This window comes from Pinus tabuliformis, chromosome 7 (assembly GCF_031772625.1).
Source record: "Pinus tabuliformis cultivar Carrire ecotype Pingquan chromosome 7, CPIR1, whole genome shotgun sequence".
Taxonomy (NCBI): Eukaryota; Viridiplantae; Streptophyta; class Pinopsida; order Pinales; family Pinaceae; genus Pinus; species Pinus tabuliformis.
In genome coordinates, this window is record NC_142293.1 from 45300534 (window position 1) to 45322663 (window position 22130).

At 38.6% G+C, this 22130-nt stretch overlaps 1 protein-coding gene across 7 annotated transcripts in view; it reads right to left on the reverse strand.

Moving 5' to 3' along the window:
• LOC149245151 (protein cornichon homolog 1-like) overlaps positions 1 to 22130 on the reverse strand; it is a 196910-nt gene that overhangs the window by 42750 nt on the left and 132030 nt on the right. The gene's annotated exons all lie outside the window — the stretch shown is intronic.

Consider the following 22130-nt stretch of genomic DNA (forward strand, 5'->3'; position numbering starts at 1 on the left):
AAACTGTGTAAAAAAATGCTAGAAGCTCTAGAAAATTATGCAAAGAAAGAAAAGACGCGTTTCTCACTTTTATCTTTTCCATGTTCTACATCCTTCAAGAGTTTCGTCGCAACAAGACAATAGTATGCTAGCAGTCAAAAGATGAGTCCCATGTAACCTACTTACTGTGACCAACCTGTTACCTACTAGGATCTCACTAGGTGCAAAAGTAGTAATCATGCTATGAGGCCTTAATAGCAACTATAGGCAAGAGTCAAGACACCACTATCACTTTGGTGACTTTGCCTTTCTCACTTTAGACTACAAAGATTCCTAGTTAAGCTCAAAGTGTAGTAATGTGTAGTGGGAGCAAGTAAAAGCTTAGTAATGTCATTGATATCCAATTTCACATGTATCATTACCATCTTTAATTTAACCACTTAAATCAAAATTTATTTGGCCTTAACATTATCCAATGCACAACAGGGTTAGATAACGTAAGTAAATCCAATATAATGCAATAAATCTCAAAAAGTCTTGCTTATAAACAATAAAAGATCACTTCTAAATCTGTTTATGAGATAAAAATGCAGAAAATTCCAGATTTAAAGAAGTTTACAAACAGCCCACTTATTCAAGATGTTACAAGTGACAAACTAGGCTATTTCTTGCAAATCAACTTAGAGATTTTACCAAGTTATTATAGATTTGCCACTTAAACACATAAGTGAATCTAAAATCTGATATTATAATAATATTTAAAGAGAAATTTCAGATTTTTAACTAGCTTATCAAATGCCCTTAAAACAAGAAGAGACAAACATGAAACTAGGCAAATTGGAAAAGATATCTAGGTTTTTTAGCCCTAGAGTCTTGTTCCGTAAGTCTAAATCTGTGTGAACGATATTGTAGAAGTAAATTCCAGATTTATGACTAAATTTAAACAATGCTCTCTCACAATGAACAAGATAATGCCAAACTAGTGCAAAAAAGAGCAATACATCTAGGGTTTTCTTGACCTAGATCATACAATTCCAACTTCAAACCTGTGTATGTGATATTCTAAGATGTTCAAATGAGATTTAAAACCAGAATATAATGTCTATTTAACAGAGTTTCAACAAATAATGAGGAGACCAAACAAAGAAAAGCATCTAGGGAACGTAAGACAATTTGCCTTTAAACTATATCTAAAACAAGCTCAAATATGCTTTTATGATTTCCATTCAAAATCAGATCTAAACAATGATTCATGGCCCTGTCATCATGGCCAATGAATGTCTCACAATATTCAAGGCAATCACAATGCCCAAGGTAGGTCTCATGGATCCCAAAGCAGTCACAAACCTCAAAGCAGGTACATGGATCCCGAGGCAATACAAATCCCAATGCAACATAAATGATAAATTATGTCAAAATGCAAGTGCCATTAGGTATAGAAACATTAACATATAATCTTCAAACTTCTCAATAACTCATAGAACTTATACTGTTAGCCAAGTTTAACCATGTTGTGGACAACATTAAACCCCTATGACATGTGACAACTCCTAAGACAAGAAATAGTTCCTAGGACACTAAGTAAGGGTATGTGCCATGAAGGATGATCCGACTTGGCGGGTGACTTCATGAATTGATTAGCATAGCCACATAAGCCATGTTAAAGATATTCATCCACATGAACACCTTTAAAGATTAGGGTGCACTTACTTGCATTGGGTTACCATTTTCTTAGCACTTACTTCCACTTTTCTTGCCTTTTTCTTTATTTGATTTGCCCATTTTTCTTTACTTATGCTTTTTTATTTTCAAGCATGGAACTTGTGGCATTGGCCTCCGAGTGAGGTGGCATACCTCAAGATTTTCATTTGGCTTTATGTTTTTTCTTTGGCTACATCCACCTCGACCTTATAGCTCTTAAGATGAGGCTTCTCTCATGAGCTAAGTCTAACACAGGGACACGCAGGACACGAAAATTTGACTGCCTGACACGGGCACGTTGACACCCCGAAACAGGACACGTAGGACACGTTATATATTATTTATTAAAATATATATATATATATATATATATAAAAAAATTAATACTAAATAGATATTGCTTACAGAAATTCTCATTCATGATACAAATTCAAACATAGATCTAGATTCTACATTGTAAATTTAAAATTTGTAAGTTTTACAAAGTAATATTATGCATACAAATACAATTGTGATAGATTCATCAATGATCCAATAGGAGAAAGACAAGAAACTGCAGTTTTCTCATTAAGTCATCAAAATCAAAATGTGTTACATAGGTAGTAGCAATGTCAATGGAAAATAGAAATAGAAAATACAAAACAACTACAAGGTAGTAGGTAGCTCATCAATCATCAATATCATCATCAAAATCAGCATCACTATCATGGTCACCACTGCTCTCCTCTGCTGCATCCTCCTCCTCTATATCCAATGTAATCTTTGCATCTACTGGTGTGGAGGATGACCCCTCAAGAGTATCACCATCATCAAAAGTCACAGACTCGAGCATTGGGTCATTAAGATCCAAGTTGGCCAATGCCAACTCAACACTGTCCAAACCCATATCATTAGGAAAGACATCCCACGTCTATGTCTTTCCCTTCAACCACTCATCCCTTTGCATGTAAATAAGACAAAGATTGGTGTGCACATACACCATTGTCTCTGCACTAGACTACTCAAGCCTACTCTTTTTGACACTACAAATTCCCATATGTGCTCCAATTCCTCTCGTAACAAGAGGATGAAGTCACCTGAGAGAGTTGTCTCATGGCTAACTGTTGTAGAGGAGGGCTTGTTGCCCCATGAGTTTCCCACCAAGAATAGGGCTTCTTAGCCCCCCTGTCTCTAATCACATCATAGTCTACAAATCGCCCAGTGCCAGTGGGAAAATCTACAAAGACATCCTCCACCTCATCAAGGGATGCTCTATCCTAAAATATTATGCTCAACGCATCCTTCCTCCCCTGTGAAAGTTCAAAATCCATGTGAGGAGGGAATCTACGGCAAGGTCCACCATTCAACCACTCATGGTCGTAGTATTTTGGGTTCAATGAGTGAGCCAAACAATGCAAAGGTGTGCAATTCGTGTCCCATCTGCTAACAAGAATATCCTATATGCTAGTGAAGAAGGCCTTTGATGATGTCTCATACTTAGGGCACTCACTATGTAAAATAATGGTCCTCACGGACTCAACCATGGAATCCCATCCCTCATAAACCTCTCCTAGGATGAGTTGGTGTGTATCTGCAAATCGTAGCAAAGCAATGATAGAGTCCATGATCTTAATAGTAAAGATCTACCCTGTCCCACCAAGCATCATCTAACATTGTGTCCTTGACTCTTTTTTAGGTTGTTTGATCTATCTTTCTCCATAAAAACCAAAACTCTGAAATAACCATGGCCCCAAGAGTAGTCTTGACCTCCCTCAACCTCTTCAACGTGATGAATGAAGAGGCAAACCGTGTATCTGCAATCTTCAAAAATGATGGATGGGTGTACTCCTTGTAGATTATGAGGGCATTTATATGATTTTGTACAAAGTTGTGGATATGTCGTGCATCCTCAATAATACTTCCAATCCAAGGCACATCATAAGCAATAGATTTAAGTGCTAAATTCAAGGAATGGAAAATGCAAGGTATCCAAAATACTTGTGGATATTTAGATTCCACAATCATGTCAGCAGCCTTGCAAACAAGTGCATTGTCTGTAATGATTTGCGCACAAGAACCAACACCTACATCTTCAATAACTTTAATGAACAACTCACCAATACATTGTGCATCCTTGTATTTTCCAAGTGCAACCACTGATTTCAAGAAAACTGGCTCATTCAAGGAAGACACCATGAAGTTGATGAGTGGGTGGCGTGCAAGATCTGTCCATCCATCAAAAACAATACTATCCCCAAATGTTGGCCATGCTGATTTAATAGGTTCAAGCATTTTGCCCGCCTCTTTCTTTGCCTTAGTCAACATTGTGGTTCTAAGCTTCTCTGATCCAAGAGGTGTTAGAAAATGTAAATAAGTTCGGTCTTCAATAATGTACTTGAGTCATCATGTAATGTACTTGTCAAAAGAATAAGGAAAGAATTTTTGTTACTATTATTGTGGCCTATTAAAGCATGGGTTTCATGCTTGGGTCACCTTGTTTTAGGTCAAAGTCCCCATTGACGACTTCTAAGATTTATTCTAAGTCTATAGAGTTATTATACATTTAAAGAGACCCTTCTTGGGCTTTTGAATCATGTAAAAAGGTTAAGTATTGAGTCAAATATGAATTATGTAACCTCCACACCATGTCGGCCTAAGGAAAGATCAAGTCAGCCTAAGGACCCTATTCAACCCCACAAGAATCCTATAAAAGGAAGGTCATCGAATTCATTTGGAGCATCATTCTCTCATCAAGTTCGAATTCTCTTGTAGCTGGGAAGAAGTGCGAAAATCTCTTGTTGTTGGGCAGAAGTGCGAAGTTCTCTTGTAGCTGGGAAAAGGTGCGAAGTTTGTTGCCGAGAAGCCGAAGTGAATGCGAGTTTGGGGAAGTCTAAGGAGACAAGGAAAAATGAAATTTTGGTGTGTCTCTCTCTCTGTTTTGTGTCCTGGATTGGGAGATCGGAGTCTTCCAAGTTTCACTATTGTCGAAAGTTGTTGCATAATCGAAGTTGCTAGGAAGAGGTCGAAATTTTGGGAGGCTGACTTGGTGTGGAGGGAAGGTCTGGTCTTGGTCTAGGGTGAAGAGTCTCAAAGAATACTATTGAAAGGAAGAATTATCTTGACTGGGTTTTCCCCTCGAGGGGGGTTTTGCCCTGGCATGTGCCTACTGTTAGTTTTGGTAGCATCGGATGTGTTCTAGCCACGAAATTTGGTGGATAGGCTAGAATAGATCTATTCTCCAAAACCCAGAAATCGTTTCTAGAAATTCCACCTAGAGACGACTTAATTAAAATAATTAATCGTGTTTTAATGTTTTTAAGTCTAAACTTAGGAAATCTGATTAATTAAAGGATATTAATTAAGTCATGGTGAGAATCTTCTAGAAGAAGACATGGATCGAGTTCTAGTTAATCTTAGCCATCGATAATGTTTGAATCTTAGCCGTTGATGCCCCAATGAAAGATTATAAAAATAAATTTGATGGGGCTTGGAGAACACACTGGAGGCACCAAAGCAGTTACTCAGTTGGCCAGGCAGATCGATTATCTCAATCGCTGAAGTTCAGCAGAGGACATAGAGCCAGTGGGTGAGTTGCAGGGGAGAGAGAGAGGGCATTAGCAGTGGTCCAGAAAGTGTTGGTCGAATTCAGGAGACAGCGTGAGGAAAGAGGGACAGACGCAATCCACTAGAGCCCTGTGCAGTCACTGCGCAGAAGGTGACACAGAAACACCTGCGTATGGGCAAAGGGTCCATCTCGAGATCAGGAAGTCACTGTGGAGAGTGAGAAATTTGTTTCTAAATTTCTCTCAGTATTTTCCTCTAATTTGTTGTCTGAATTCTTGTACTTGAATTATTGTTGAAGAATTAGTAAAAAAACCCTCATCTACTACACCAGTTTTCCCACATTGGGTTTTTTCAAGAACAATTGTCTAAAAATAACTGTGTCAATATCTTTATGTGTGTACTAGAATTTCTCTAATTTTCCAGCATTTATTTTCTTCCACAGTATTTGTTTTGTGAAGGATGCAATGTGTATGTTTCGATATTTGTCGTAGGAAACTGCGTATAATTTGTTTAATTAATTTAACAAATAGAAGAAATATTATCAGTTGCTACAGTAGGATTCCGAATTTCGGAATTTTCACATAGTATCAGAGTATAGCTTGGAAACTAGAGAGCTTAGTGGCAAAAGGGAAGAGGAATTTTGAAGCTCTACGTAGACAGCAATTCGAAACCCTCAAAGGTAGCGCAGTGCCTTTGGCCAGAAGATTCTGTTTTGAGAAAAATAATATCTTTCTAAGAGAATTGACAGAGAATAAATTTTCCAGATCAAAGATTACTAGAGGCAGAGGGAGCAACAGTATTTTCCTTTCATAACAGAGCTTCAGCTGAGACGCAGTTATTTTGCAGCAGTTTGTTGGTACAAAACAACGTCAAGAAGGAAAGGAGAAATAGCACAAAAAATCATGGACAGAATCAACAGTCAGGAAGCCTCAGAATTATCTTCCAAGTTGGAGGATGAGTTCGTGTGCTTGTCAGGTTCAACATCATCTGGTGTCTAGTATATTGATAGTGAAGCTTCAGCTCATACGACAGGAGTTAGAGAATATTTCTCTAGCTATTAGGAGGAGCAGATGGACTTCCAGATCACTATGGGTAACAAAACTAAATGTACTCCAATAGGGAGAGGCACATAGAATTTCAGACAAAAACAGCAACCAGCACCAACGCTACTAATGTACTACATGTGCAAGGATTGGGTATGAACATAATTTCAGTGTCCCAGTTGCAGGACAAGGGGTACAATGTACACTTCATGGGGAAGAAAGTGTATGTCAAACACTCTAGCTGGAAGAAGGTGAGACAGATTGGAGCTCAAAGCAACAGGTTATACAAGTTGCAACTCGATTCTCCAATGGCACTGATAGGCAGTGAGAATAGCAGTGGGAAGGAGCTGAACGAACTATGGCACAGGAGGATGGGACATTTACACCATGGAGCACTTAGGATGCTCAGAGAAACTGTAACAGGAGTTCCAGTTCTCAGCACAGAGCACGATGATGTGTGTAGAGGATGCGTACTTGGGAAGTATGCAAAGGCAGCATTTCCTAGAAGTGACAGTAGAGCAAATGGCGTGTTGGGATTGATACACTCAGATATTTGTGGCCCTATGTCCACTAGAGCTCTTAGCAATGGCGAATATTTCGTCACCTTTATTGATGATCATTCCAAGAAAACCTGGATCTATTTCTTAAAGACCAAAGATGAGGTCTTTGATCGGTTCAGAGAGTTCAAGGCTCTCATAGAGAACACGACAAGGAAAAATATCAAGGTGCTACATTCAGATAATGGTGGAGAATACACAGATAAAGACTTCACAGACTTTTGCGCAAAGGAAGGCATCAAAAGAGAATGGACAGCTCCATATAATCCTCAGCAAAATGGAGTAGCAGAGCGAAAGAACAGAACAATAGTTGGGGCTGCAAAGGCTATGATGTATGACCAGGATTTGCCTAGATTTTTATGGGCAAAGGCATGCAACACAGCGGTGTACATTCAAAACAAAACACCTCATAGAGCATTGGGGAAGAAAACGCCAAAGGGGGTCTTCACAGGAAAGAAGCCTGAAGTAAGTCATTTGAGGATATTCGAGAGTGTGGCTTACTGTCACATACCAAATGAAAAACGCAGTAAATTGGATCAGACTGCAGAAAAGGGGTTCCTTGTAGGGTATAGGGAGACCTCAAAGGCATACAGGATCTACATTCCTAGCAGTAGGAAGATTGTAGTGAGACTAGATGTAAATTTCATGGAAGACAGAGCTTTCAGAAGATCTCGAGAAATGCCTGCAGGTGATGAGTCAGCAGAAGTTCTGTTAGTCCAGCAGCAGGGACAGCAAGTAAGACAAGCAGGAGGACAATCACAGGGATTGAGAACGGTGACCAGTGCCAGTATCTCCTTAGGGGTAGGAGATCCAGCGAGTTCTCAGCAGACGGAACAACAGGAACAGGAGGAGGAACTGATTAAGCCTCCCACCACCAGTGGTAGAGCCAGTAGGGAAGTGCGTCAGCCCTTGAGGGACGTAGAGGAGTTTGTCAGAGCTCCTAGGACAGACAAGAGATAGCGCAGGCAACCTGACAACTATCAAGCTTTGGTAGCTTAGGTTACAGAACCCTCCAGCTTTCAAGAAGCCACACAGCATCAGGTGTGGGTGGATGTCATGGTAGAAGAATACAGTTCTATCATGACAAACAATGTTTAGGAGGTAGTGCCTGGACCAAAAGGCAAATCAGTTGTAGGTTCCAAATGGATCTAGAAGATCAAGTACGCTGCAGATGGAAATGTAGAGAAGTATAAGGCTAGATTCGTGGCAAAGGGGTATGCACAGAAGGAAGGGATAGACTATGAGGAGACCTTCACCCCCATTGCCATATATACCTCTATCAGATTTGTTATATCCCTAGCAATGCGGTTAGGATGGGAGATTCACCAGATGGTTGTCAAGACAACATTCTTGAACGGGGTGATAGAAGAAGAGGTGTATATAGAACAGCCTGAAGGCTTCGAAACTTATGAGAAAGACACTCATGTATGCAGGTTGAAGAAATCCATATATGGGCTCAAACAGGAACCTAGGGCGTAGTATGCTCGAACTGACAGTTATTTGCAGCAGTTGGGATTCATCAACGGTGATGCAGATCCCAATCTCTACTATTTGATGGTGGAGAATGAGCCTCTCATTCTAGTTTTGTATGTAGATGACCTGTTTCTGACAAGATCATCAAGGCTTATAAAGGACTGCAAAAGAAACCTTGAAGCAGAATTCGACATGAAGGATATGGGGTTAATGCACTATTTTCTAGGATTGGAAGTATGGCAGAAGAATGGGGAGATTTTCCTTGGGCAAGGGAGATATGCTACAGATATTCTGAAGAGGTTCAAAATGCAAGATTGTCGACCCATGACGACGCCCATGATCACCAATTGGAAGAAGATAGATGCATCAGGGGACAAAGAAGTTGACCCCACCTTGTACAGATAGCTCATTGGGTCGCTCATGTATCTAGTTAACACTAGGCTACACATTTGTTTCACTATCAATACCCTTAGTCAGTTCATGGTAGAACCGAAAAGGGTACATTGGGCAGCAACTAGGCACATTCTTAGATATGTGCGTGGAACAGTCAGATATGGGTTGAAATACACTCAAGGAGATGACATCAAATTATGTGGATTCACAGATGCAGATTGGGCAGGTAGTTCAATGGACAGGAAAAGTACCTTCGGGTACTGCTTCAGTGTTGGATCAGGGATGGTCTCATGGTGCAACAGGAAGCAGAAGTCAGTAGCACTAAGCTCAACAGAAGCTGAATATATGGCAACCAGCACAGCTACGTGTGAAGCTATATGGCTTAAGAAGTTGCTCGTGTGTTTGTTCAGGAAGAAGATGGGAGCGACTAGTGTTTACTGTGATAATTAAAGTTGCATAAAACTCTCTGAGAATCCAGTATTTCATGATAGGTCAGAGCACATTGATATCAGATGTCATTTCATTAGAGACTATGTCCAGCACGGGGCAGTCCAACTGCAGTATGTTCCCACAGGAGATCAGGTAGAAGACATACTCATGAAAGCTCTATGGAGAGCTAAATTCATCCTGTTCAGGGAACAAATGGGTATGGTGGAGAACTCGTTTCAGCAGCAAAAACAAATGGATTCTCAGTTGCAGCTGCAGTAGATGAGGGGGAGTTGCAGTGCAGATGCAGTAGTTGACAGTGGTTCAGCAGGGTCAACAGTAGCACAGATGCAGCTCATATCAGAGTTGCGCAGTAGTGATGAGCAGAGCAGCCATACATCAGCAACGTGACAGGAGATGGTGCAGAGACAGGGTGTTGCTTCAATGGGTTGCAACACTAGAACCTAAGTCACATGACACGAGGACACAAGACACGAAGGACACATAAATACGAGTATTTGCCACGAGACAGTGGCCCTAGAAACAAGACACAAGGGACACGTTTTATATATATTTATATATATATATAATAGTATAATATTGAAATATAGTATTAGTTTATTAATTTACTACTTCAATGATGTTCAATGGTTCATTGTTCATAGTTCAATGTTCGTTCTTGAATCTTCATTAGTATTAGTTTATTAATTTACTACTTCAATGATGTTAAATGGTTCATTGTTCATAGTTCAATGTTCGTTCTTGAATCTTCATGTTATTAACTTATTAACAATTGTACAAGGCTACAAGCACATAAGAAAAAACTAACTAGAAATTTAGAAGAACTTAGATATTAAAACCATAAAATGCAGATTTTCCATTAAGTAAAAGGTAGGAAGACACTTCCAATAGTGATGGCATGAAATTGGTTGTTTAAGACCACAAGCAACAAAATGCAAGTTCTATTTTAGAAATGTAGAAGAGCTTTTTGCATTTGCTTTGTTGGACTAATTCGAATAGTTTTTAACTTTTTACAAAGACAAGCTTGAGACAATTCCAAAGGTGTATGCTGCTCCAACATGTGAGTTGCAGGAATTGCTCCAACATGAGCTGCACACTTCTCTTGACCTCCACTTCAAGCCTCATCACATTGCTCTGTGAAAGTGTGGGCACTTGCAAGTCAGGCAACTCTCCATTGAATAATGAAGATCACCCTTCCGTGATTGGTGACATGTAACCTTCTTCTATATCACTAGCAGCAGAGGGCATAACCCATTTGCTCAAGAATGATGTAAGGTGCAGATTTTGGCAGTTTAAAGAACAAGAAGTCAAATAAGGTAGGGTATGCCTTGTTAGGCATGAAATCTATTATTTTTAGCACACCTTATCCCATCCTATTTTTATCCTGAAGTCATGCACATGCATACTATGGCACTAGATGTTTTCTTTATTGGAAATTCCCTTTATTTAATTGGCACAAGTGCATGTGGATCTTGGAAGAGGATTCGATGGGCTACTGAGGTTGGTGTATTCTTGGAAAGATGGCCATTTACTATGTAGTTGTTTTAGATGATATGTTCCTTGAAGTAGGGTTAGGCTCAAAACATCAAGGGTGGAATAAACACCAGACGATTGCAACAGTCTTTGATGCATTGTAATGGAAAGTCTAATAAAGTCGTGACAACAGAATGGGAATAGACACGACAGTGTGAACCATTGTAATATTGTCATGACAAAGAAATATAACTCGGCTACCTCGCATAACTCGGTTACAAGACAGTTGCCATCTGTTTGTTTGGTTTTTTGATATTACAAATTATACATGAATTTGCAAAATGCTTGCATGGCTCCACACAAACAATGACCAGCAACTCAGCGAGCAAACAAAGAAACTCCAGCAAGACGACAAAAACTCCAGCGAGCTTCGACGATGAAAATTGATTGAAAAACCCGAAAAAATGAACCTTATGTGGGCTTTATGAGCGATTTTTCATGGGACACATGTCCTCGGAGGAAAAAATGATAGGGCACATTTTCGCCACGTCAAACACGCATGTCTTGATTGGAGGAAACGTTCAACACTGTGTTGGACACGTTTTAGGTCGCATTTCATGTCCAAGACGTGAAATACGGGACACGTGACCCTGGGGGACGTGTCCTGTGACTTAGACTAGAACACATTCGTCGCTAAGAGGAAGTGTTAGTTTTTGTAGCATCGGATGTGTTCTAGCCACGAAATTTGGTGGAGAGGCTAGAATACATGTATTCTCCAAAACCTAGAAATCATTTCTGGAAATTCCACTTAAAGACGACTTAATTAAAATAATTAATCATTTTTTTAACATTTCCTAAGTCTAAACTTAGGAAATCTGATTAATTAAAGGGTATTAATTAAGTCATGGTGAGAATCTTCTATAAAAAGACATGGATCAGGTTCTAATTAATCGTAGCCATCAATTATGTTTTAATCTTGGTTGTTGATGCCTCAACGAGAGATTATAAGAAATTCGATGAGGGTTGGAGAACACACTGGAGACACCAAGGCAGTTACTCACTTGCCCAAGCATATCGATTTTCTCAGTGGCTAAAGTTCAACAGAGGAGATAGAGCCAGTGGGTGAGTTGTAGGGGAGAGAGAGAGGGCATCAGGAGTAGTCCGGAAAGTGCTAGTCGAATTCAAGAGGAGACAGCATGAGGAGAGAGGGAGAGATGCAATCCACTAGAGCACTACGCAGTCACTGCACAGAAGGTAACGCAGAAACACTTGCTTATGGGCAGAAGGTCCATCTCGGGGTCAAGAAATCACTGTGGAGAGTGAGAAATTTGTTTCTCAATTTCTCTCAGTGTTTTCCTCTGTTTTGCTATCTGAATTCTTGTACATGAATTATTGTTGAAAAATTAATAAAGAAACCCTCATCTGTTGCACCAGTTTTCCCACATTGGCTTTTTCTGGGGACAATTGTCCAAAAACCATTGTGTCAATATCTTTATGTGTGTACTAGAATTTCTCTAATTTTCCAACATTTATTTTCTTCCGCAATGTTTGTTTTGTGAAGGCTGCAATGTATATGTTTCAATATTTGCCATAGGGAAATGCAAATAATTTGTTTAATTAATTCAACAAATAGAAGAAATATTATCAGTTGCTGCAGCAGGATTCCAAATCTCAGAATTTTCACACCTACATCTAGGGTCTATTGTTTTATGTGTTGTTGCTTTTGGTAATTTCTTGATGAACTAAAGAAAGAAGATATAAAAAATTGTAACAATAAGAAACATCACACGTAATTATCAAGAACAAGAAAATATTTACTACCTTTCTGATTTTCCAAAATGATATAAAAGCTTTGGTGGAAAAAAGGAAGAAAAAGGTAGTCTCAAGCACTTGATCCATTCATAGGTACTATCTCAAGAAAGGAATCTACCATGTCTAACTCAATCAAGGGTGAGAACAAACTTGAAGGAGCATCTAACTTTAGATCCTAAAGGAGTATCAAATGCTTATGTTGCTCATCATAAAGGAAAGAGATCGAGGGGCCGAGGAAGAAAGTTGACATGTCCAAGATAGAGTGCTATCAATGTCATAAGAAGGGTCACTACAAGAGTGATTGTCCCAAGAATCCAAAGAATAAGAAGAGAGGAAGGGATCAAGCCAACCTTGTTGTAGAAGGAGACTTAAAGAAAGTCAAGCCCGAAGAACCCAACATTAGGGACTTACACTATTAAGTCTTTTGCTTGTAGCTTTAGATACTTTGTTTTATGTTTTTAGAATTTATAGGTTTTTAACATATTTTAGAAAAGAATTTTTGTATTGTTTTTATAAGTTTGTAGGTATCCCTCAGGCTTTGGAGGGAGCCCCCAACAACTCCCAAAGATAACTATGTCATGTATTTTTCAATTTTGGGTTCATGTATTCATGTAGTTCTGATTATATTAAATACTAATCACCTTTCTCCCTCTATTGTATTGATTAGGAAAAACATCTGCAAGAAGGAGGATCTCTCAAGACAAGGTTAGTCAAGAAACAACGGTATTTTTTGAATACATTGATTGAAAGGATTATTCATTTGATGATCTATTACTAACTTTGTTATGACTAGTTGTATTGAATTTTAGTGATTCTTGTTTGGGTGATTCATCTCTTAATAAATCTACCCACCCCACTCATATTCTTGATTGACTATGTAGAACCCTAGACAGGTTCTGGAAAACCCTAACCAAAGGGTATGCTATTGTGAATGTCTGGAAACCCTAAACAGCTTAGGGATATTGTGAAATGCTAGTTGAAGTTTTATTGATGATGTCTTGTTTGAGATTTTGGTATGATCAAAAAATCCTAACTTGTTAGGGTTGAATGATAAGGTCTAAAATCCTAGAACCTTTGAAGTTTTGGTAATGTTGGGTTTGCTATGTTTCTACATTGGAACCCTAGCTCATTATGGTTTTATGGAATGTATGAGAAAAACCCTTATATTGTCTTAGAATTGATTTACTTGGTATTTGTGTGTTTGTCTGATCAAACCCTAGTGTAATCAAGATGGTTGTGTGTCTAAATCTTATTGATCGTTATGAAAATGGGTTTGACTAACACATGATATAAAATGTATTTGCATGATGAAATCTAGGCATATATAGATATATCCTTTTGGTTGAAACACTAGCTTGGTCTAGGTCAGATGTATTAATGTTGTTGGACATATGATATGCTTATGAATGATTATGAATTACTAAATGTGTGTTGAACTAGTCATTGATGGTCATGAGTCTTAGGATTTGATGGAAGTCCTTGTCTGAGATTCTAGGATGATGATATTTGGAAATCTGGGGTTTTATAGCTAAACCCTAGTGAAGTTAAATTGTCTAGTATGTGTGATATAACAATCTGAAATCTATTTAAATGATTGTTGGAAAATGGAAATCTAGGATTTTGCAGTTAAATCCTAGTAGTGTCATTGTCTAATGTGTGTAATATAACAATCTGAGAGTTTCTTTTAAAGGTTTAGATATGCATGCATCAACATCAAATGCACAAAAAGAACAAGTAGAGTCTCTGCAAGTCTCTGTAAACAGTATAAATAAAAGTCTGAATGATTTCCAATTTTTTGTTTCTACAATAGAAGGATTTGTACGAGAAGGTCATAGTGAAGCAAGAACATTGTCTGCAAAAATAGATGGACAATTTGAGGAAATCGAAAATGAAATCCACAAAGCCTTTGTGTTGACCCATACAAAGATTGAAGATCTTTCCTCACAATTGGGAAAATTGTCTTCTACGTCCAAAGATAAAGACATTCCTTCTTCACTATTGTTTAGCCATCCTGTCCCTGTACATTCTATCCAGAAATCAGTAGATAAATTTCCCAGTTTGTTTCCTAAAGAAAAATCAGAAAAATCAGAAACCTCATTTGACTCTCATCTACTGCCAGTTTATGATCCATTGCCCAGCCAATACTCAAGATATCCTGCTCCTGATTTGAGTGGTAAGGGTAAGCTGCCAAAATCTCAAACATTTTTCAATGATGCACATAAAGAATGGAACATTGACAATCTAAGTTCCAGTCAGATAAGACAGATGATTGATCAAATGTTCACTGAATATAAGCTAATGTGCATGAGGGGTAAAAGTGAAGTAGAAGCCTGTAAGACACTAATTCAGTGTTTTACTGGTACACTTAGAAGATGGTGGGAAACAGAATCCTCTCCAGCATTGGTAGATAAAATGGCAGAAGAAATAGTTAAAGATGAAGCAGGGGATGTTGTACATAATGAAAATGGGGATCCCCAAAATAACATGATTGGAGCTTTGACATCATTCATCCTTGAACACTGGTGTGGTGCAGAATCAAAAATATCAGATAAACACTCTCTGATATTAATGAATCTCAAATGTAAAAAAATGTCCCAGTATGAAGACTTCCATAGGGATTGGATTCAAAGAATCTATGAAGTAAAAGATAGCAAGAATCTCTTATGGAAACAGGTGTATCTTGCAGCTCTGCCTTCTAAATTTGTAGATTACTTGAAAATTCAAGAAGTATTCCAAAACCCCTATGAATCTTATACTTGGGGGGAAATATATAGTACCATAACAAAAGCCTTGGTTGGACTATGCACAAATATGAAGGTGAATAAATCTATACAGAAATTGTCCAGGCTACCTGACAGTAGATCTATCTGCAACAAATATGGTCTATCTATAGATGATCCATTGTACAAAAGAAAAGGGTGAAGAAGGCCCTCAAGAAAATCTCAAAAAGAAAAATGAACCATCCTGCAAAACCCCAAAGAATAAGAAAAGAAAAAGGCTACTACAAAAGAATTCCAAATTCCCACTATTATGGTCCTCAAGATATTCATCTTAAGACTCACAAACAAGAAGCCTGGAACAGGCTCACCTGTTGGTTATGTGGGAAAAAAGGACATACTTCAAATAATTGTCCACAGGGGGGAGAATCAAAACTACACAGAGGGAAAAGGTCCCAAGAAAATGTTAGAAAATACCAACAGGATAGGCAAAAAAGAGAAGAAAGAAAACCCTTAGTCCACATCTAGTGCTATAAATGTGGTTCCAAACTACATAAAACTAAAAATTGTCCCAATATTCATATCAAAGAAGAAATACATATTATGGGACAAAACTGTTGTGATTCTACAGAAACTTCCAGTTTCAGTAATTCTGACACAGAATCTGAAGATGATCATGAAGCAGTTTTCTTGTTGACTATTGTGACTGTACAGATTCAGAAGAATGTCATTGCAAAGGCTCAGAGTCAGAATCAGAATATAGCACTGAAGATGAATCTGCCTTACAGCAGAAATTAAAAATATGCATGGCACATATTTCAGACGATGAAGAAGCTAAAGTCCTGGCAGGCATTAAGATGCTTCCTAAAGGAGAAATGAAAGAAAAGTTGATGGATACGTTTCTACAGACTATGATAAAAAATCAAGGGTCTACTTCAACTCCTTCAAGCAAAGGTACTATCACAAAGACCCTCTTTGTTGATGCTTCATATGAGAAAAACACTAAATCATTCCAAAGAAACCATCAGCAAGATAAGCAGAGAATACTCACATTAAATGAAGTCAGCCATGAAATAAAAAAATTGAAGAAAGAGATTAGTGAACTTAGAACTCAGGTTTCCAGAATAGAAAAGGGGAAAGAAAAGTAGGAAGATTATATCTCAGAACAACAACCTCTTTTCAAAAAGAATACCAATGTGGAAATTTATGAGGTCAAGACAGATGATTTCTCAGGATTAAGCAACATGAAAATCATGGCGGTCCAGCACCAACCATACCATGTCATGCTCAAATTCAAAATACAAGGGGAAGTCTTTATTCTAAAGACTTTGTTAGACACAGGAGCTGACCTAAATGTGTTAAATAAAAACTCAATTCCTGCAAAATACTGGGTTAAGGCAAAAAGAGAAGTCATAGGATTGGGAAAACAAGAATACAACTTCCAATATGAAGTCCCTAAAGCCACCCTCTGCCTAGAAAATTACTGCATAAACATCAAATTTGCAGTAGGGGGTATTCCAGTAGACTGCATCCTAGGAAACCCATTCCTTGCAGCTGTAGAACCCCATGGATCAGCAAGACTAGATGATGGCAGATCTGGATATTTTATTTATGTTCCAGATCAACAAGGATATTTGCAAGCTATCACATTGCCTTTTGTATCAACACCAAGAATCTCAACCATGGTCCAAGCTATGCAGGAATTAGGACAAACAGAAAAATGTCTAGAAGAGCTCAAGGATCTAAAGTCCTACTTGAAGATTGAAGAAGGATTGAAGCAAGATGCAGTCATCAGAAAAATAGAAGGATTAAAGGGACAGTTAGAGAAAGAATGTTGTGCAGAAGAACCAAATGCTTTCTAGCACAGGAAACAATACTTTGTAGAACTGCCCTACAAGGCAGATTATAAAGGAAAACCCTATAAAAGTAGAGCCATCCCCATGAATGAAGAATATAGAAAGCTCTGCCAGAAAGAGATACATGACCTTTTGAAGAGAAAATTGATAAGAGAATCAAACAGTCCTTGGAATTGTTATGGCTTCTATGTAAATAAACTTTCTGAACAGATTAGAGGAGTACCTAGATTGGTGATAAATTATAGGCCATTAAATAATGTTTTGGCTGATGATACTTATCCAATCCCCCATAAGGGAAATCTTATATCAAAAATTGCAGGGGCAAAAATATTTTCAAAATTTGATATGAAATCAGGCTTTTGGCAAGTATCAATCAAAGATCGGTTCAAGACAACATTCAATGTCCCCTCTGGACATTATGAATGGAATGTTATGCCATTCGGCCTCAAGCATGCTCCTTCCAAATTCCAAAAAGTTATGGATTTGGTATTCAGGCCATATTTTGATTGGCTAATTGTATATATTGATGATGTTTTAGTATTTTCCAAATCATTAGATGAACACTTCAAGCATGTAAATAAATTCAAGCAGATAGTCAAAAGCAGTGGGTTAGTTTTGAGCAAGAAAAAGATGGAATTTTTTTAGACCAAGGTCAAATTCCTTGGACATACCATAGAAAATGGCCAAATTTCTCTCTAGCAGCATGCAGTAGCATTTGCAGACAAATTCCCAAACGAGATTAAAGACAGAACCCAACTTCAACGATTCTTGGGTTGTCTCAACTATGTTTGCAATTTCTACAAAGATTGTGCACAAGATAGAAAGATGCTAAATCAAAGACTTCAAAAGAATCCAAAACCATGGACTGCAGCACATACAGTTGTTGTTAAAAAGATTAAAGAAAAGGTAAAAATGCTTCCCATTTTGTACATCTCTGATGAAAGTCTCTATAAAATTGTTGAAATTGATGCCAGTGACATAGGATGGGGAGGAGTCCTCAAGCAAATCAAAGAAGATCAAGAACAAATTATCCAATTTGCCTTAGGTGTGTGGAATCCTGCAGAGAAAAACTATTCAACTATTGAGAAAGAAGTAAAAGTTGCTTGGAATTGCATTGATAAATTTGATATACACCTAATAAACAAAATATTTCTTCTCAGAACTGATGCTTCAGCCATGAAGAAGGTGTTAACCAAAGATATCAAGAAACCAGGAGAGTCAAAGTTTGCATGATGGCAAGCTCTCTTCACAAACTTTGATTTTGAAATTGAACACATCAAGGGCAGTAAAAATTGTATTCCTGATTTTCTCAGCAGAGAAAATCTCCAAGAACAGGCCCATCTAATGGTTATAGTAACTGAATGGGATCATGTTCTTAGTCATGAAACTCTCAGAGAAATTCCAGACTCCATGAAGTGGGAAGATTATATAAATTCTTGGAAACCAACTTGGCAGCTTCGAAACACTCAGGTCTTAGACGCAAATCTCCAACCTCATGGAGATCTACAACATTTGGTCCCAGAACAAAAGGTTTATCCAAAATCCAGCAAATGGATCCATGATATGGTTTTTGACCATTCTAGACATCTCACAAATCTAGCAGAAGATGCTTTAAACCTTCATTTCAAAGACCTGGCCATAATTTGGGGAGAGGAAAATAACAGATTTAATATTTTATGTTGATTTTGGGTAGCATCGGATGTGCTCTAGCCATGAAAATTGGTAGAGAAGCTAAAGCACATGAGATCTTCAAGACCCAGAAATGGTTTGAACAGATTCTAACCGGTTTGGGAGATATTAAAATAATTAATATTTTTAATGGAGTTCCTAAGCCTAAACTTCGGAAAAATAAAATATTAATGAGTATTAATATAAAACTGGGTTAGAAGGCTCCAAAAGTCATGGATCAAGCCAAATCTAATCTTAGTCGTTGATTAGAGATTTAATCTCGGTCGTTGAAGGACCAACAAGAAAAGTATAAGAGGAGGCTTGAGGGTCAGTTGGAAGATACACTGAGGGATACCAGTCAGTTCGATTTCTGGAGTAGGGTTAGCTGAGAAATTCGAACTAGTGGTCTGGAGAACAGCGAGAGGCAACAAGTACGGAACAGAGAGTCAAGATCAGCAACAGAAGACCAACGCAGAGGCAGGAGAGGCAGACGCAGAGCCTTTCAGGCAGACGCAGAGGCAGCAGGAGACTGCACAGTCACTAGAGGGCCTGCGTGGGTGACGCAAAGAGGCCTAGGGCTGACACAATCAAGCAAGGGCTGATGCAATCAAGCAAGGGTTGACGCAGAGTGTCTAGGAGCTACGCAAAGGTCAGCCAGGCTAACGCTAGGACTGGGAGAATTGTTGGGGAATTTTTCTCTTTGTTGGGTAAGCTAGTTTGGCACCTTGTTGTACTGAAGAATTGTTGAATAATAAAATCCTCCCTTGCTGCACCAGTTTTCCCACATTGGGTTTTTCCAGGGACTATTGTCCAAAATATTTGTGTCGATGTGTTGATTCTTGTGCACGTGTTTGTTTTTGTATTATGGTGTGATATCTGCAACAGAATTTATTTTAATGTTTCTTGAAGGAATTTCATAAATAACTTATTGAAAATAAGTAGGCAAAGTAAATCAGATGTTGCAGTGATAGAATTTTCACATGGTATTAGAGCAAGTAATCAGAGACAGGAAGGGAAAATCAGTTATGCGTCGAGACCATGATGCAGAGGCATCCACGTCAGGGGACTCGCATAGGTTTTCAGAAAATTGCACAAGAGAAAGAGATTTCGATTTCTCTATGTTGGATTCTAGGCTGGAAGAAGAAGTGGCTTGTATGACTAGTTCTGCATCATCGAAGTATGGTATATGTTAGGGTTCAAGAGAAATAAATATAAGAATCAAGAAATACACATTCAAACTATGTACACCATGATTATCTAGAAAACCCCAATTGGGGGAAAAACCAACCAACAATAGATCTATTATTGTCCTTGGCTAAAACACAGCCAAGCTAGCCAACAACCTAAGCTTTCACCGCTCAACCATGGCTACCTACAATGGAGAATACACAAGCCTTTTAAGGGCTTCAACTACATGTAATACCATGAGCTCAATACCATGAGTCACCAATACTAGGTGCCCAAAACCACAACTGTTAACCATAATTGTTGACATAACCTCAACTCCACCATAGGGTCAAGTTTATCTAACAATCCCCCCTTTAAACTTGACTTTGGGTTTTCCTTGGCCAAATCTGGCCAAATCTGCGAAGTGAGCCAGCCACCATTCACCTCCAGGCCCTACCCAGTCAATGTTAGGGTATTTGATAATCTCACATGTTGTCCTAGTTCAGCATGCTTCATCATACCACCACATGCCTTACTGGGGTACGCATGCCTTACCAGGTCTTACAGTCGTATACCCATTTACATGAAAATTTTCATTTTATTTTTTATTTTGTTGCTATCTTGACCCACACACAACTTGAACTACTGCAAGTTTAACCATGCATCCATGCATTTCACCCTGTAAGGCTCCTATCCCACTATTTAAACCTTCTCTTGTAACTGAATTTTTATTGAAAATTTATGTTACTATTTCAAAATAGAAATTTTTTCTTTAACCATAAAAGCTCTTCAACGAATTTTCTGGAAAAAAAAAAAAAGAATTACACTTTCTTGATTTTCTGAAAACAATGCTCTATTCTTTTGTTTTGAGCTCTCGGCTTCAGCAGATCAGACAAGTTTTCGACTCAGACAGGCTTTCTAGTAATCCTTTGCGTTCTCCTTTCTCTTTACACAAGTCTGGCAGAGCAGTCTGGCAGCATAAATCTGAGGTTCAGGCAGCAAGTTTCAAGCAGCAAACGGCCTCCACATGCCGTTCCACGCTCCTTCTTCCTCTACCAACCAACACGCGCCACTGGCAGCGCAGAACTGAGGTTCAGGCAGCAAACACAATACACGCAGGGTGCTGCGACAGTGGTCTGACAGCGTTGGTCTTGCACGCAGCAACTCAACTCAATCGCTCTGGTGTTTACGTCCAGCAAAGATGTTTGCAGGCAGGCTCGCAGAGTATTAATGCTCAAATGCTTCCACACGCAGGACTCAAACTCAACTCATTCACTCTGATTTAAACTTTCAAAATTTAATTTAAATTTCCAAAAAATATTTCCAGGGCTTGGCAAAGGCTTGAGACTTCATTTTCTTCATCCTCCTCATCGAACTATCACTCAATGGACATTGCTAGTTTGTGCAACGAGCTATTGCTTCAACCAGCGCCACCACTTCGTCGATGGTAACATTTCGAACAGCTATCCAAGGCCCTTACCAACCAGAGCTCTGATACCACTTGTTAGGGTTCAAGAGAAATAAATATAACAATCAAGAAATACACATTCAAACTATGTACACCATGATTATCTGGGAAACCCAAATTGGGGGAAAAACCAACCAACAATAGATCTATTATTGTCCTTGGCTAAAACACAACCAAGCCGGCCAACAACCTGAGCTTTCACCGCTCAACCATGACTACCTACAATGGCGAATACACAAGCCTTTTAAGGGCTTCAACTACATGTAATACCATGAGTCACCAATACTAGGTGCCCAAAACCACAACTGTTAACCATAACTGTTGACATAACCTCAACTCCACCATAGGGTCAAGTTTATCTAACAGTATATAGACAGTGGAGCCTCTTGGCATATGACGGGAATCAAAAAATGTTTCTCAAAATATTGAGAAGAGAAGATGAACTTTCAAATCACCATGGGGAACAAGGCAAATTGTACTCCCATAGGGAAGGGCACCATAGTTTCTCAAATAGAATCGGGAAAACGGTTATGTGCTACAAATGTGCTGCATGTACCAGGATTGGGGATGAACTTACTTTCCGTGTCGCAACTTCAAGGAAAGGGCTATGACGTTTACTTCATAAAGGAGAAGGTATACGTCAAACACCCAAGCTGGAAAAAGAAAGTGCGGATCGGGACCAAAAGTAACAGGTTGTATAGATTACAACTAGAATCACCAATGGCACTAATAGGCAGTCATGGAGACAAGGACTTGAACGAACTATGGCACAGAAGAATGGGACATTTGCACCATGGAGCTCTGAGAGTTCTCAAGAGCACTGTAACAGGAGT